At 43.0% G+C, this 16370-nt stretch overlaps 1 long non-coding RNA gene across 1 annotated transcript; it reads right to left on the reverse strand.

Moving 5' to 3' along the window:
* Positions 1 to 14971: 14971 nt before the first annotated feature.
* Positions 14972 to 15937, reverse strand: LOC124024198. Its single transcript, XR_006836968.1, has 2 exons — positions 15502 to 15937; positions 14972 to 15387 (listed from the first exon to the last, which is right to left on the reverse strand). It is a non-coding gene; the product is annotated as an uncharacterized LOC124024198 (long non-coding RNA).
* Between the last annotated feature and the right edge of the window lie 433 nt (positions 15938 to 16370).

Here is a 16370-nt window from a genome sequence, read left to right on the forward strand (position 1 = left end):
AGGCGTACGTCGTTCGTTCCTCCCTGGATTCGAGGCGTCGGGAGGGGGGGCCTTCAGTACTTCATGGACTGGGAGGGGTACGGACCAGAGGAGAGGTGCTGGGTTCCGGTTGCAGATATTTTGGATCCTGAACTACTGCGGGAGTTTCACCGTCGCCGCTGGAGCCGCGCGTCAAGGGGGAGGTACTATCATGACTTCCGCCGAAGTCGGCTCCTCTCCTTGTTCGGGCGGTGTTCGGTGATCGACGTCACAGGCTTTCTAGCCATCGCCGCTCCATTTTTCAGAAATCCATTTGTCTTGTCTTCTTTTCATACACACCTGGTTTTCATTTCCCCAATCAATCTACTTGTATTTAACCCTCTGTTTCCCATCATGTTTTGTGTCATTGTTTTCATGTCAAGTGATGTTCGTTTAGCGCTTTACTTTATTGTTCCGTTTTTTGAGCGCGTTTGTTTTGTTGTGCTCCCGGTTTGGAACTATAATAAAGTGTGCTTTATTTATCATACTCTGCTCTCCTGCACCTGACTTCACCTTTAGACACATCATGACACAAAGTAGAAGAAAAATTAGAACATTTGTAAAACATTTATGAAAACTAAAACACATATCTTGTGTATTTCAGTATTTAATCCCCTGGGTCAATACATACATGTCAGAATCACCTTTGACAGTCTTTTTAGGTAAGTCTCTAAGAGCGTTGCACACCTGGATTGTACAATATTTGTCCATAATTTTTTTTTACTCTTCAAGCTCTTGTCAAATTGGTTGTTGATCGTTGCTAGACAGCCATTTTCAAGTCTTGCCATAGATTTTCAAGCCAATTTACAGTACCAGTCAAAGGTTTGGACACCTACTCATTCCAGGGTTTTTATTTATTTGTACTATTTTCTACATTGTAGAATAAGTGAAGACATCAACACTATGAAATAACACATGGAATCATGTAGTAAACAAAAAAGTGTTATACAAATTCAAATATATTTTAGATTCTTCAAGTAGCCACCCTTTGCCTTGACAGATCTTCACACTCTTGCATTATCTCAACCAGCTTCATGAGCTAGTCACCTGGAATGCATTTCAATTAACAGGTGTGCCTTGTTAAAAGTTAATTTGGGGAATTTATTTCCTTAATGTGTTTGAGCCAATCAGTTGTGTTGTGACAAAGTATGGGTGTTATAAAGAAGATAGCCCTATTTGGTAAAAGACCAAGTCCATATTATGGCAAGAACAGCTCAAAAAAGCAAAGCGAAATGACAGTCCATCATTACTTTAAGACAAGAAGGTCAGTCAATCTGGAAAGTTTCTTTAAGTACAGTCGCAATAACCATCAAGTGTTATGATGAAACTGGCTCTCATGAGAACGGCCACAGGAATGGAAGACCCAGAGTTAGAAGAAGTTCATTAGAGTTACCAGCCTCAGAAATTGCAGTGGTTAAGGCTGCTGTAGTGCAGCGTCAGCCATGCCACCAGAGACTCTGGGTTCACACCCAGGCTCTGTCGTAACCGGCCGCGACCGGGAGGTCCGTGGGGCGACGCACAATTGGCCTAGCGTCGTCCGGGTTTGGGAGGGCTTGGCCGGTAGGGATATCCTTGTCTCATCACGCACCAGTGACTCCTGTGGCGGGCCAGGCGCAGTGCGCACTAACCAAGGTTGCCAGGTGCATGGTGTTTCCTCTGACACATTGATGCGGCTGGCTTCCGGGTTGGATGCGCGCTGTGTTAAGAAGCAGTGCGGCTTGGTTGGGTTGTGTATCGGAGGACGCGTGACTTTCAACCTTCGTCTCTCCCGAGGCCGTAAGGGAGTTGTAGCGATGAGAAAATATAGTAGCTACGAAACAATTGGATACCACGAAATTGGGGAGAAAACGGGGTAAAAATTAAACAACAAAAAAACAACAACAAAAAAAGAAAAGAAATTGCAGCCCAAATAAATTCTTCAGAGTTCAAGTAACAGACACATCTCAACATCAAGTGTTCAGAGGAGACTGCGCGAAGCAGGCCTTCTTGGTCAAATTTCGGCAAAGAAACCACTACTAAAGGACACTAATAAGAAGAGACTTATTTGGGCCAAGAAAAACGAGCAATGGACATTAGACCGGTGGAAATCTGTCCTTTGGTCAGATGAGTCCAAATTTGAGCTTTTTGGTTCCAACAGCCACGTCTTTGTGAGATGCAGAGTAGGTGAACGGATGATCTCCGTATGTGTAGTTCCCACAGTGAAGCATTGAGGAGGTGTGATGGTGTGGGGTGCTTTGCTGGTGACACTGTGTGTGATTTTCTTAGAATTCCAGGCACACTTGACCAGCATGGCTACCACAGCCTTCTGCAGCGATATGCCATTCCATTTGGTTTGGGCTTAGTGGGACTATCATTCGTTTTTCAACAGGACAATGACCCAACACACCTCCAGGCTGTGTAAGGGCTATTTGACCAAAAATGAGAGTGATGGAGTGCTGCATCAGATGACCGGACCGCCACAATCACCCGACCTCAACCCAGTTGAGATGGTTTGGGTTGAGTTGGACCGCAGAGAAAAGGAAAAGCAGCCAACAATTGGTCAGCATTTGTAGGTACTTCTTCAAGACTGTTGGGAAAGCATTCCAGGTGAAGCTGGTTGAGAGAATGCCAAGAGTCTGCAAAGCTGAAAGTTGGCTACTTTCAAGAATCTCAAATATAAAATATATTTTGATTGTTTAACACTTTTTTTGGTTACTACATGAATCCATGTGTTATTTCATAGTATTGATGTCTTCACTATTACTCTATGGTGTAGAAAATACCCCCAAAAACTCCTTAGTCTTTGCCAATGACGAGTATATCCATAACATGATGCAGCCACCATCATTCAATGTCTGCTTTTTTCCTATCTACCAATAGGTGCCCTTCTTTGCAAGCCGTTGGAAAACCTCCCTGGTCTTTGTGGTTAAATCTGTGCTTGAAATTCACTACATGAATGAGGGACCTTGTATGTGTGTTTAATTGTATGTGTGGGTTACAGAAATGGGGTAGTCATTCAAAAAGCATGTTGACCACTATTATTGCACACAGAACTTTACATTTTTTAAAAATAATTTGTAAAAATTTCTAACAAAATTCCACCTTTATATTATGGGTTATTGCATGTAGATCTATGGCACAAAATCTACATTTTATCCATTTTAAATTCCGTCTAACACAATAAATGTGGAAAAAGTCCAGGGCTGTGAACTTTCTGAAGGCACTGTACATATTTTATGCATCCATGCATGCTGAACACACATACATGTCTGTACATGCAGAATAAAGTGTGTGTGTGTGTGGTATTGTCCTGCTCTCCGTCTGGCTCCTCTGTTTCTGTGCTGTCTGAGGCCTCCTCTTCTTCATGAATACTAATGTGCTTCAAACCCCTGAGATCACCCCTCCTCCCTCCATTCATCCCTACCTCCTGCTCTTCCCTCCCTCTCTCCATTCCTTCCTTTCCATCTTTCCCTCCTTCCCCACTCCCTCTATTGCTCCTTTCCCCTTCTGTGCATTCCTCCCTCCCTCCCCCTTTCCTCTTACTCCATCACCCTTCCTCTATCAGTCCTCTCCTTTCATCCATTCACCTATGTTCTCTTACACCTCTCTCAGAACTGAGTCTCCTGAATACAGCTTCCAAACCAACTTACAGCTGTAGATGTCGATGTGTGTGTGATTACTGTTTCCTCTCTCCTCTCTACCATCCAGCACCCCAGTCGTATACACACCTTAACCCAAACATGTTTCCACATCCACACATTATTCAGTTATTAACTTATAATTACACATCCTTTTTTTAAGAGTCTTTTGAAACCACAAGTGCAATAAATGAAAAGGGACCAGGGGTTTCTGATTCTTGTCAAGTAGAAACAGACTGCTGACTGGACATTCTGGAACTTTACTGCTTTTCCACACAAAACAAGATTCAGTCTGGAAATGAAACCTCTGTGACTGCCAACAGGAGCCTCTATTTTGTGTGTGTGTGTGTGCGTGACTGAACACAAAATGTTCCTTATAGAAAGACAGCGAGAGGGGAGGAAAGAAGAGCGGAGGGGAGTGGATTATGGAAGACTCCATTCAATGTGGGCTTTTAAAGTGGTTAATTTAATTGAATCAAACTAATTTTTTCCTTCATTAATAAAGAACCCATTTAGATTGTTAGGAATTTGTCTTTCACTTTCTGATGTCAGATAAATCCTGCCATGGGTGCTCCCTCTGAAAAGGAAAGATCCTACTCGCCGTGAAAAGGATAGAGAGAGAAAGTGGGAATATGTCTCTGTCTGGGTTTCTTATTGATGCAGATGGGAGAGGAGTGGATAGGGGGGAAGGCAACAGGCTATACTGCCACAGCCACAGCACAACCACACACATTCTCAAGACTATTACAACCCCTACTGGGGAGCAGGGGAGAGACATGCTGGTGTTTACACAAACACACATATTGCAAACACACAAAGCAAGATGCACACCTGGCAGTGTGTGTCTGGACTCTTTTGAAGAGATGTCTCTGTATCGTACACACGCAAACATGCACACACAGTCTACATGTACACTTTGGGTTTCATCATATTTTTTCCCTTTGTTTTTCCATTTCTCCTGTGTGGAGAGAGGGGGAGAAAGGGGTGTCTCATTCCCTCTGTTGCTGTTTGTGAAAGAGAGCACATATCCATACAGAACACTCCGCTCCGGCAACCTCTCTCTCACACACACACACACACACACACACACACACACACACACACACACACACACACACACACACACACACACACACACACACACACACACACACACACACACACACACACACACACACACACACACCAGGGCAGCATCAAAGAGTAGAGGAATCAGTTCAGCCCCACACACTGGCCACTCAGTTGGAGTCTGTTTTCCCTGTTGAACCCCCTCCTAGCTTTCACTTGGTACAGTCTACGCATTCCTGCCAAGTAGCATTCACACATGGAGGGGAAGCTTGTCTCAAGCAATTGCTGACAAGCAACAAACAAGACAGACCCTCTGTCCCTTTCCCTCCCTCTCTTGCCTCTCCCCCTCCACCTTCTTTAACCTCCCACCCACATACTCCTTACCCCTTCTGACCTCTCTCTCTCCCACTTTCTCTCTCTCTATCTCCCACTCTCTCTGAGAATGTGGGGGCCCCACTAGACATGTATTAAATAGTCAGCTGTTCCTGGGCGTTCTCTACTCTCCTAACTGTCATAAACTGGCACATGCAGCCGCTGGAAACTGTAAGGTTACCTAAAGAGCGATGGTATGTATTAACAGAATATTCATTGTTAAAAAATGAATGGATTTTTTGAGAACTTACTGTAGTAGTGAACCCCAACTATACATCCTCAGGTTTCAGTCCAATTCACATGGTGTGTTTGTATATATGGTATCTACACAACAATCATTATCATGAACATTATTATCTCTATAACTGTTAACATGATCATTATCAACAGCTGGATTGTCATACTCCTATGGCAATCATCATCATCAGCAGCAGATCCCCATCGATCATGATGATTGACATACTGCGTATGCCAATCCAGCTGTTGATAGTGATAATGTTAACAGTTGAGGAGACTGTACACATCCCGTGATGACTGGGACTGCGCAGTTGTATTTTGACAGGGTGTGGCACAGCATTCAGGAAGTAACCTATTAGGAGATGGTGATAAAACAATTTCCTAAGTTGGGATCAATAAAGTACTACTCCACTACAGATGGCCTGCCTGGTACCATGATCCTAGAAAACCCTATAGGCTGAACCCAGTGTTGTTCAGCATTATGGAGAACGCTACACTTGCACCCAATGGATGTGGTTTGATGTAGTTTACAATCAAAGTTACCTGCTACAGTATATCTCAGAGTTCTGTGCTCAGCTCTTTTGCTGCCAGTTGCTCTTGGTGTATCATACAATGCATCCATATGGCAGAGGGAGACACATTCATAACTGGAGTGCAGAAGCTTGCCCCCCGTCCCGTTATAGATAGAGCCCCATCTGTGCAAAAGCCCACCATCCGATCCCATGGAATGTGTTTTTCGTCACTAAACAGTAGCCACGCAGCACACTGAACATCCCCTGTGCCGTGTCATGCTCGGAAATCGTGAGACAATATGTCCTCATGAATTGCATCCCCCGACATGTAGCCAACAAATGTCAATGCGTGGCATCTCAGCTCTCACAGATAACGTACTGTTGGAGAGCATAAGCTGGGGAGTTTGAGTTGTTCAGTCAGTTTCCTCTTTATTGCTAGCTATAGCATCAATTCTTAGTTTCACAGTGTGATCTGACAAAGGTATTGATGTGAGTTTCTGTTCTTCTGCTGGTGGCCTCCCCACACATTGTTTTCACCATATCAATTGCCGCCGGGAATATCAAAGTCTCTGCAATAATGTGTGGTTTCATAGTGTAACGAGCTCAGCCATTCACCGTGGCAATAATTCCAGTGAAACGGTCAAGTGCGGCCTTATCCCATGATCGAAGAGCGCTCTCTGGTTGAATTTTATCTTTTAATAATTTTCATTTATATTTTTAAGGTTAACCACATTACAATGATTGAGATATAAAGACGATATTATATATATATATATATATATATATATATATATATATATATATATATATATATATATATATATATATATATACACACACACACAGTGGGGCAAAAAAGTATTTAGTCAGCCACCAATTGTGTAAGTTCTCCCACTTAAAAAAGATGAGAGAGGCCTGTAATTTTCATCATAGGTACGCTTCAACTATGACAGACAAAATGAGAAGAAGAAAAATCCAGAAAATCACATTATAGGATTTTTAATTAATTAATTTGCAAATTATGGTGGAAAATAAGTATTTGGTCAATAACAAAAGTTTATCTCAATACTTATGCCCTTTGTTGGCAATGACAGAGGTCAAATGTTTTCTGTAAGTCTTCACAAGGTTTTCACACACTGTTTCTGGTATTTTGGCCCATTCCTCCATGCAGATCTCCTCTAGAGCAGTGATGTTTTGGGGCTGTTGCTGGGCAACACGGACTTTCAACTCCCTCCAAAGATTTTCTATGGGGTTGAGATCTGGAGACTGGCTAGGCTGCACTGGCAGGATAGAACAGCACACTCCGGTAAGACGGCAGGGGGGGGGGGGGCGCGGTCTGTGCATATTTGTAGACAGCAGCTGGTGCACGAAATCTAAGGAAGTAGAGTATATTGTGATAAATTGCAGGCCACGCTACTTGCCTAGAGAGTTTTCAGCTATACTTTTCGTGGCTGTTTATTTACCACCACAGACAGATGCTGGCACTAACCACACTCAGTCAGCTGTATAAGGAAATAAGCAAACAGGAAACCACTCACCCAGAGGCTGCGCTCCTAGTGGCCAGAGACTTTAATGCAGGAAAACTAGTTCTACCAAATTTCCATCAACATGTTAAATGTGCAACCAGAGGGAAAAAAATTCTAGATCACCAGTACTCCACACACAGAGAAGCGTACAAAGCACACCCTCGCCCTCCATGTGGTAAATTCGACCAAAACTATCCTCCTGATTCCTAATTACAAGCAAAAATTTAAGCAGGAAGCACCAGTGACTCGGTCTATAAAAAAAGTGGTCAGAAAGCAGATGCTAAACTACAGGACTGTTTTGCTAGCACAGACTGCAACATGTTCCAGGATTCTTCCGATGGCATTGTGGAGTACACCACATCAGTCACTGGCTTTATCAATAAGTGCATCGAGGACATTGTCCCCACAGTGACTGTATGTACATACCCCAAACAGAAGCCATGGATTACAGGCAACATTCGCACTGAGCTAAAGGGTAGATCTGCCGCTTTTAAGATGCAGGACTCTAACCCAGGAAGCTTACAAAAAATCCTGCTATGCCCTACGACGAACCATCAAACAGGCAAAACGTCAATACAGGGCTAAGATTTAATCATACTACACTGGCTCCGATGCTCGTCTAATGTGGCAGGGCTTGCAAACTATTACAGACTACAAAGGGAAGCACAGCCGCGAGCTGCCCAGTGACACGAGCCTACCAGGCGAGCTAAATCACTTCTATGCTTGCTTCGAGGCAAGCAACACTGAGGCATGCATGATAGCATGTCCCGGCCTGATCACGCTCTCCATAGTCGACGTGAGTAAGACCTTTAAACAGGTCAACATACACAAGGCTGCAGGGCCTGACGGATTACCAGGACGTGTGCTCCGGGCATGCGCTGACCAACTGGCAGGTGTCTTCACTGACATTTTCAACATGTCCCTGATTGAGTCTGTAATACCAACATGTTTCAAGCAGATCATAATAGGCCCTGTGCCCAAGAACACAAAGGCAACCTGCCTAAATGATTACAGACCTGTAGCACTCACGTCCGTAGCCATGAAGTGCTTTGAAAGGTTGGTAATGGCTCACATCAACACCATTATCCCAGAAACCCTAGACCCACTCCAATTTGCATACTGCCCAAACAGATCCACAGATGATGCAATCTCTATTGCACTCCACACTGCCCTTTCCCACCTGGACAAAAGGAACACTAGTGTGAGAATGCTATTCATTGACTACAGCTCAGCGCAGCGTTCAACACCATAGTACCCTCAAAGCTCATCACTAAGCTAAGGATCCTGGGACTAAACACCTCCCTCTGCAACTGGATCCCGGACTTCCTGATGGGCTGACCCCCAGGTGGTGAGGGTAGGTAGCAACACATCTTCCACGCTGATCCTCAACACAGGAGCTCCCCAGGGGTGCATGCTCAGTCCCCTCCTTTACTCCCTGTTCACCCACGACTGCATGGCCAGGCACGACTCCAACACCATCATTAAGTTTGCAGACGACACAACCGTGTCGAATGTTCGTTTATCGTTGAAGGAATGAGCGTTACACAGAGGCCTGTACTCTGGAGCGGTATCGATTTTGAGGGGTGGATGGTCTGTCATGGTCTGGTGCGGTGTGTCACAGCATCATCGGACTGAGCTTGTTGTCATTGCAGGCAATCTCAACTCTGTGCATTACAGGGAAGACATCCTCCTCCCTCATGAGGTACCCTTCCTGCAGGCTCATCCTGACATGACCCTCCAGCATGACAATGCCACCAGCCATAATGCTCGTTCTGTGCGTGATTTCCTGCAAGACAGGAATGTTAGTGTTCTGCCATGGCCAGCGAAGAGCCCGGATCTCAATTCCATTGAGCACGTCTGGGACCTGTTGGCTCGGAGGGTGAGGGCTAGGACCATTCCCCACAGAAATGTCCAGGAACTCACAGCAAGAACTGACAAATCTGGTGCAGTCCATGAGGAGGAGATGCACTGCAGTACATAAATGCAGCTGGTGGCCACACCAGATACTGACTGTTACTTTTGATTTTGACCACCCTTTGTTCAGGGACACACTATTCCATTTCTGTTAGTCACATGTCTGTGGAACTTATTCAGTTTATGTCTCAGTTGTTGAATCTAGTTATGTTCATACAAATATTTACATGTTAAGTTTGCTGAAAATAAACACAGTTGACAGTGAGAGGACATTTATTACACACACACACACACACACACACACACACACACACACACACACACACACACACACACACACACACACACACACACACACACACACACACACACACACACACACACACACACACACACACACACACACACACACACACACACACACACACACACACACATTGGGGTCCAAAATGATTGACACCCTTGATAAAGATGAGCTATGACTGTATAAAATAAATTATTCCAATACTGAGCTATATTGTATGCTCTAAAGAAATGGAAGATTATATTCTTTATACAAATTCAATTACCCAGAGAAATATATTTTGTAGTAGTTGTAGATGTGTGTTAGGAATATGGGAACAAATACTAAACTTTTCACTACTTTATTTTTAAGAATCTTAAGGGGTGTCAATTTTGACCCTACATTTTTGTGAAATAAAATATTACTTGAAAACAAAGTATTTTTCTCTAAGCAATTGTATTAGTCTAAAAGCATATATTTCCCCCCATTTTTTTTAGCATACAATATAACTAAGTACTTGAATTACATTTACATTTAAGTCATTTAGCAGACGCTCTTATCCAGAGCGACTTACAAATTGGTGCATTCACCTTATGACATCCAGTGGGACAGTCACTTAACAATAGTGCATCTAAAACTTATGGGGTGAGAGGGATTACTTAACCTATCCTAGGTATTCCTTAAAGAGGTGGGGTTTCAGGTGTCTCCGGAAGGTGGTGATTGACTAGGGAGTTTGTTCCACCATTGGGGGGCCAGGGCAAACAGTTTTGACTGGGCTGAGCGGGAGCTTATATTTTTAATGCCCTTGTTTGGGTGTATTATGGAGGTTAACAGCAGGCAAGCACCATGGTCTTGTAGCGGATAAACTGGAAATGGAGAGAACATTTTTTGAACAAGACGGCCTGCGGCGTTCTGGATGAGTTGAAGGGGTTTAATGGCACAGGCAGGGAGCCCAGCCAACAGCGAGTTGCAGTAATCCAGACGGGAGATGACAAGTGCCTGGATTAGGACCTGCGCCGCTTCCTGTGTGAGGCAGGGTCGTACTCTGCGGATGTTGTAGAGCATGAACCTACAGGAACGGATTGATGTTAGTTGAGAACGACAGGGTGTTGTCCAGGATCACGCCAAGGTTCTTGGCGCTCTGGGAGGAGGACACAATGGAGTTGTCGACCGTGATGGCGAGATCAGAACGGGCAGTCTTCCCCGGGAGGAAGAGCAGCTCCGTCTTGCCGAGGTTCAGAGGTGGTGATCCGTCATCCACACTGATATGTCTGCCAGACATGCAGAGATGCGACGCCACCTGGTCATCAGAAGGGGGAAAGGAGAAGATTAATTGTGTGTCAGTCACAATGATAAGAGACCATGTGAGGTTATGACAGAGCCAAGTGACTTGGTGTATAGCGAGAATAGGAGAGGGCCAAGAACAGAGCCCTGGGGGACACCAGTGGTGAGAGCGCGTGGTGAGGAGACAGATTCTCGCCACGCCACCTGGTAGAGATGTCAGGTAGGACGCAATAGTGGGCCGCGCCGGAGATGCCCAGCTCGGAGAGGGCAAATAAACAAAATTGTTTATTTTATGCAGTCATTATTGCTCAATTATTGTCAATAATTTCAGACCCCACTGTATATATATCAAATATGTATTATATTTTTAATTTTATTATTTAACCAGGCAAGTCAGGTAAGAAATCATTTTTTACAATGAAGGCCTGGCAAGAGGCAAAGGGTATTCTGTGGGGACGGGGCTGAGATAAAAAAATAAAAAAAATAAACAATGTAAGACAACATGAATAGATAGCACTGTAGAGATGGTGAGTAGTAGAAAGCACTGTAGAGATGGTGAGTAGTAGACAGCACTGTAGAGATGGTGAGTAGTAGACAGCACCGTAGAGATGGTGAGTAGTAGACAGCACTGTAGAGATGGTGAGTAGTAGACAGCACTGTAGAGATGGTGAGTAGTAGACAGCACTGTAGAGATGGTGAGTAGTAGACAGCACCGTAGAGATGGTGAGTAGTAGACAGCACTGTAGAGATGGTGAGTAGTAGATAGCACCGTAGAGATGGTGAGTAGTAGACAGCACTGTAGAGATGGTGAGTAGTAGACAGCACTGTAGAGATGGTGAGTAGTAGACAGCACTGTAGAGATGGTGAGTAGTAGACAGCACTGTAGAGATGGTGAGTAGTAGACAGCACTGTAGAGATGGTGAGTAGTAGACAGCACTGTAGAGATGGTGAGTAGTAGACAGCACTGTAGAGATGGTGAGTAGTAGACAGCACCGTAGAGATGGTGAGTAGTAGACAGCACTGTAGAGATGGTGAGTAGTAGACAGCACTGTAGAGATGGTGAGTAGTAGACAGCACCGTAGAGATGGTGAGTAGTAGACAGCACCGTAGAGATGGTGAGTAATAGACAGCACCGTAGAGATGGTGAGTAGACAGCACCGTAGAGATGGTGAGTAATAGACAGCACCGTAGAGATGGTGAGTAATAGACAGCACCGTAGAGATGGTGAGTAATAGACAGCACCGTAGAGATGGTGAGTAATACACAGCACCGTAGAGATGGTAAGTAATAGACAGCACCATAGAGATGGTGAGTAATAGACAGCACTGTTTGAGATGGTGAGTAATAGATGTATCTGATTGGTGACAAAACCAAAGGCTGCAAGATACAGAATCAGGATCCTTCAGTGTAAAGCTTGAGGCTTGCACATAAACCAGGGATGCAAACTGGTGAGGGCCCAAAAAAGGTGACACTTTTTTTAGCACTGAAACACACAAAAAAAATCCCTTCTTAGGGGAAATGCAGGTTAACTAATAAAACAATAAGGAATATGATCTACATGATCAGTCTGTGTGTAAAATAAAAAGTGGTTAATGTGAACCTAAATCACAGCTAAAAAATGTAAAGAAAGCAATCCAATGTTATTTGTTGCCTTGACTTTACTGCAAATGACACTCAAGTCTTGAGAAAAAAACAATCCACTAGTATTGCTGTTAGCCATGACAGTCTTTATAATATAATGCTTGTGACCACACACATCTAAATATTGCACTTGAGAGAAAAACATCTTAAGTAGAAATAGAACGAAAACAGGCATTCTATTTTTGCTCTATTATAGTGGCCACTATAGTCGACATCGATCAAGCGCGCAAGGCTACAGATGTGCAAAAATAACATTCACCGAGTAAAGAAAATGTAATAATCCACACTCACAAGTGTTACTGTCAACAAAAGCAATATCTTTGGGCTACACTGCACATTACTACATTGTACACGTTATTCCCTCATTCTGAAAATGAACCACATACTGTAGAGGGAAACATTAGTTCACAGTGGTTAGTTTGTAAGCTAGTTAACATTTCACACATATTTCCAGGGTCCTGTAAGCAACTAACGCGTTATAACTTGAACGGCAACGAGTAGTATACCAGTTAATACAATAGCGAATTGGTTAGGTTACTAACGTTAAGGTTTGCTCATCTGATGTTGTAACGTTAGTTTCTGACTTTATTAGCCATCTAATTGTCACGCCATAAACTCAATTATTTGATCAGTTAAGTTGGTTAATGCTGCTCAACATTTCTCTGGCAAGCTAACGGAGAATTCCATCCAGCTAACAAGACACTTAACCATGCAAACAATACTTGTTCCACCACACTTTCTCCCTCACCTCAAACTTTCCAAATGACAGTCATTTTTCAGTTACAGCTCATGAAGTACGCTTCATCACCTTCTCACCCCCGTCTTCGTGGTCAGGCTTCTCACCTACCTATCGTCCAGGGGACGTGCTGCTGTAACTGGCAAACTGCCTTTCCACTCTTTCGCCGAAAGGTGACTAGTTTGCATCCCTGATAAAACAGTATCACCACAGTCCAATACAGACAGAAAAGCACAATGAATCAACTCCTTTCTGGCGGCAAAGGAAAAGCAAGCTTTGTGCCGGTAATAAACCCCAATAAGCAGCTTGAATATCCTGATACGTTTCTCTACATGGGTGGTGATGCTCAACTTCTCATCCACCCAAACTCACAGATATTTCTACACTTTAACTGGCTCTATAGTGCAATACCATGCATTTTGTTTTAGATGAATTCAGAACAAGCTTCAAATCATACAGATTCTGTTGAAAGATGTTAAAATCTGTTTGAGTCAAACTGCTGCCAATTGAATGGAGAACAGTGTCATCCACATAAAACTGCACATCAGCTGTCGCAATATGTCTCCCAATGTTGTTGATCTAGATCAGGGTTTCCCAAACTAGGTCCTGGGGCCCTCCTGGGTGCACGTTTTAGTTTTTGCTCTAGCACTACACAGCTTATTCAAATAACCAACTCATCACCAAGCTTGGAGTATTTGAATCAGCTGTGTAGTGCTAGAGAAAATACCAAAACCAAGTTTGGGAAACCCTGGTATAGATAATAAACAGCAGGGTGTCTGACTGACTGCACAATCATATGCCTTAACACACTGGGTTTGATATGACAGGTAGTTCACCACTTGCACTTCTAGAGGCCTTAAAAGCTTCAAAACTTGCAGTGACTACAGGGCAAAACAGTCAAGGACATGGCAAATACTAAACCATTAAAGGTTTGAGGCTTGCTGCCACGCCAATCTGTCCCATATACACATTTAATTGTTGGGGAACTACTACAGTAACACATATCAGTTAAACTGGTACAGCAATCTCACTCACGGGTGCAACAAATGTAACCTCTTACACAAGGCACACCTCAAAATATGTTTACGAGACAGAAACAACAATACCATGCACCCACTAGTGGTCAAAACTTTTTTGCACTCAAAATACAGTAGGGCACTATATTGTGTGGGGTGAAATTACATTACCATTTGAAATACAGTACTTCTTTAAAGTAAGGTACTGTTAAACCAACCATTGGAATGTATGGTATCATTTACCAGTTACGCTTAAAAATCACCCGGAGTGCATTGTGATTTATGGCAATTTATTGTAAATAATATGGTACGTTGCTGTTGTTTTTACAGTATAATACAATAAAACTAACACAGGTAATATTATAATTCATTTTTTAAAACTAGGCAAGTCAGTTAAGAACTAATTCTTATTTACAACGACGGCCTACCCTGGCCAAACCAGGACGACGCTGGGCCAATTGTGTGCCTTTGTGATTGGACTCCCAGTCACAGCCGGATGTGATACAGCCTGGATTCGAACCAGGGACTGTAGTGACGCCTCTTGCACTGAGATGCAGTGCCTTAGACCGCTTAGACTTTTGAACTGTTTGGCCTAGAAACAAGCAGTTTTCTCTGTGCAAACAAGCAATTGCAAATGTAAACCGTCACAAATCTGCATTCAGTTAATTTACTATGGCACCCTGAGGCTGGGGTACAGCGAAGCCTAATCATTACAACAATTACTAATGACAACAATGACTATTTGGGTGATTAAAAAATATATTTATTAAAAAACTGAAATAGTCTGCATCTCACCCGACAGCATGAGATTGGCGTTTGAAACAGAACATTTTAATCTACAGTAATCATAAACTATTACTGTAAAGAAACATAGCATGTTAGAGTAATTTTTATTGGAGGCTTCCAAGTAAAGTTAATAACAGTAATTTCTGCATTTTACCCATAATGCAGTGCAATCTACAGCATTCATTAAGTAAAACACATTCAAGGTATTTTACTGTGCATTCTAAGGTGTTTTACTGAAGTCTCACAGTGTACAACAACTAAAATGAATGAATGTATGAGGAGTACGTGTGAGGTGGAGTCTCTACTACATGCCTCGCCCAGAGCAAATGCAGCACTGAGGACAGAAGGATGGTCAACATCACCATGGTGATAGTCCCCTAAGAGAAAGAGTAAAAACACTTTTTTTTACGATACCGTAAAGATATGTACAGTAGAAATCAGATAGTAGAAATCAGACAAAGAACAAGTAACAGAAATAGTGCCATAATCACCTCCGTGAGTAATTCAGAGTGTAGATGAGTAGAGGACCTAACTGTTAAAGAATAAATCCCAGTAGATTCTGTAGGTTCTGTTCAGATGGAGAGAGAGGTAATAGTTATGTAGTTTGAACAGCCCTCCAGACCCAGTATTCCTCACACACATCAGATATTAATCACCAAACTAGAAAGAAACCACAATCAGTCTCTTACCATCAGTAACTATATGCTGTCTATGCAATGAAGAGTTGAGTTCTTGTCTCAAACACCATTTTTATACTAGATTTAAAGGCCCAGTGCAGTCAAAAACAGGATTTCCCTGTGTGTTATATACATTTCTATACTATGAGGTTGGAATAATACTCTGAAAATTGTGATGATGATAAAGCCCTTTTAGTGTAAGAGCTCCTTGAAAAGACTGCCTGAAATGTTAGCCGGTTTTGGTGGGATGGAGTTTTGGCCTGCCTGGTGAAAGAGAGTTCCAAATCTCTGCCAATAACAGCACGTTTTCTCCTATCCACTCAGACCACTCCCAGACAGTCCTATCAAAATTCTACCACTTTAATTGAAAACAATCACAGTAAGGTACTTAATTTTTACCCAGAAGTGATAGACAATGGTAAAGTATGATATGGTATAATGTCGTGCTGTTATCAGGAGTAAATGAACGACTAGTTTTATAAACAGTTTTGCACGCTATGCTGTCCCTTCTCTGGTACGGTTGCAACATGGTGAATTTTTTTCATAAACATGCAATATTTACATAAAACCTATACACTACACATCCACTGAGTGAAGGCTGACTATATTACTGATACTGTCTGATACCCAGTCTGAAATAATCCCCTTGCCTTAAACACTTCCTGATGGACCATTGCCAAGGG

The sequence above is a fragment of the Oncorhynchus gorbuscha genome, linkage group LG01 (assembly GCF_021184085.1).
Source record: "Oncorhynchus gorbuscha isolate QuinsamMale2020 ecotype Even-year linkage group LG01, OgorEven_v1.0, whole genome shotgun sequence".
NCBI lineage: Eukaryota > Metazoa > Chordata > Actinopteri > Salmoniformes > Salmonidae > Oncorhynchus > Oncorhynchus gorbuscha.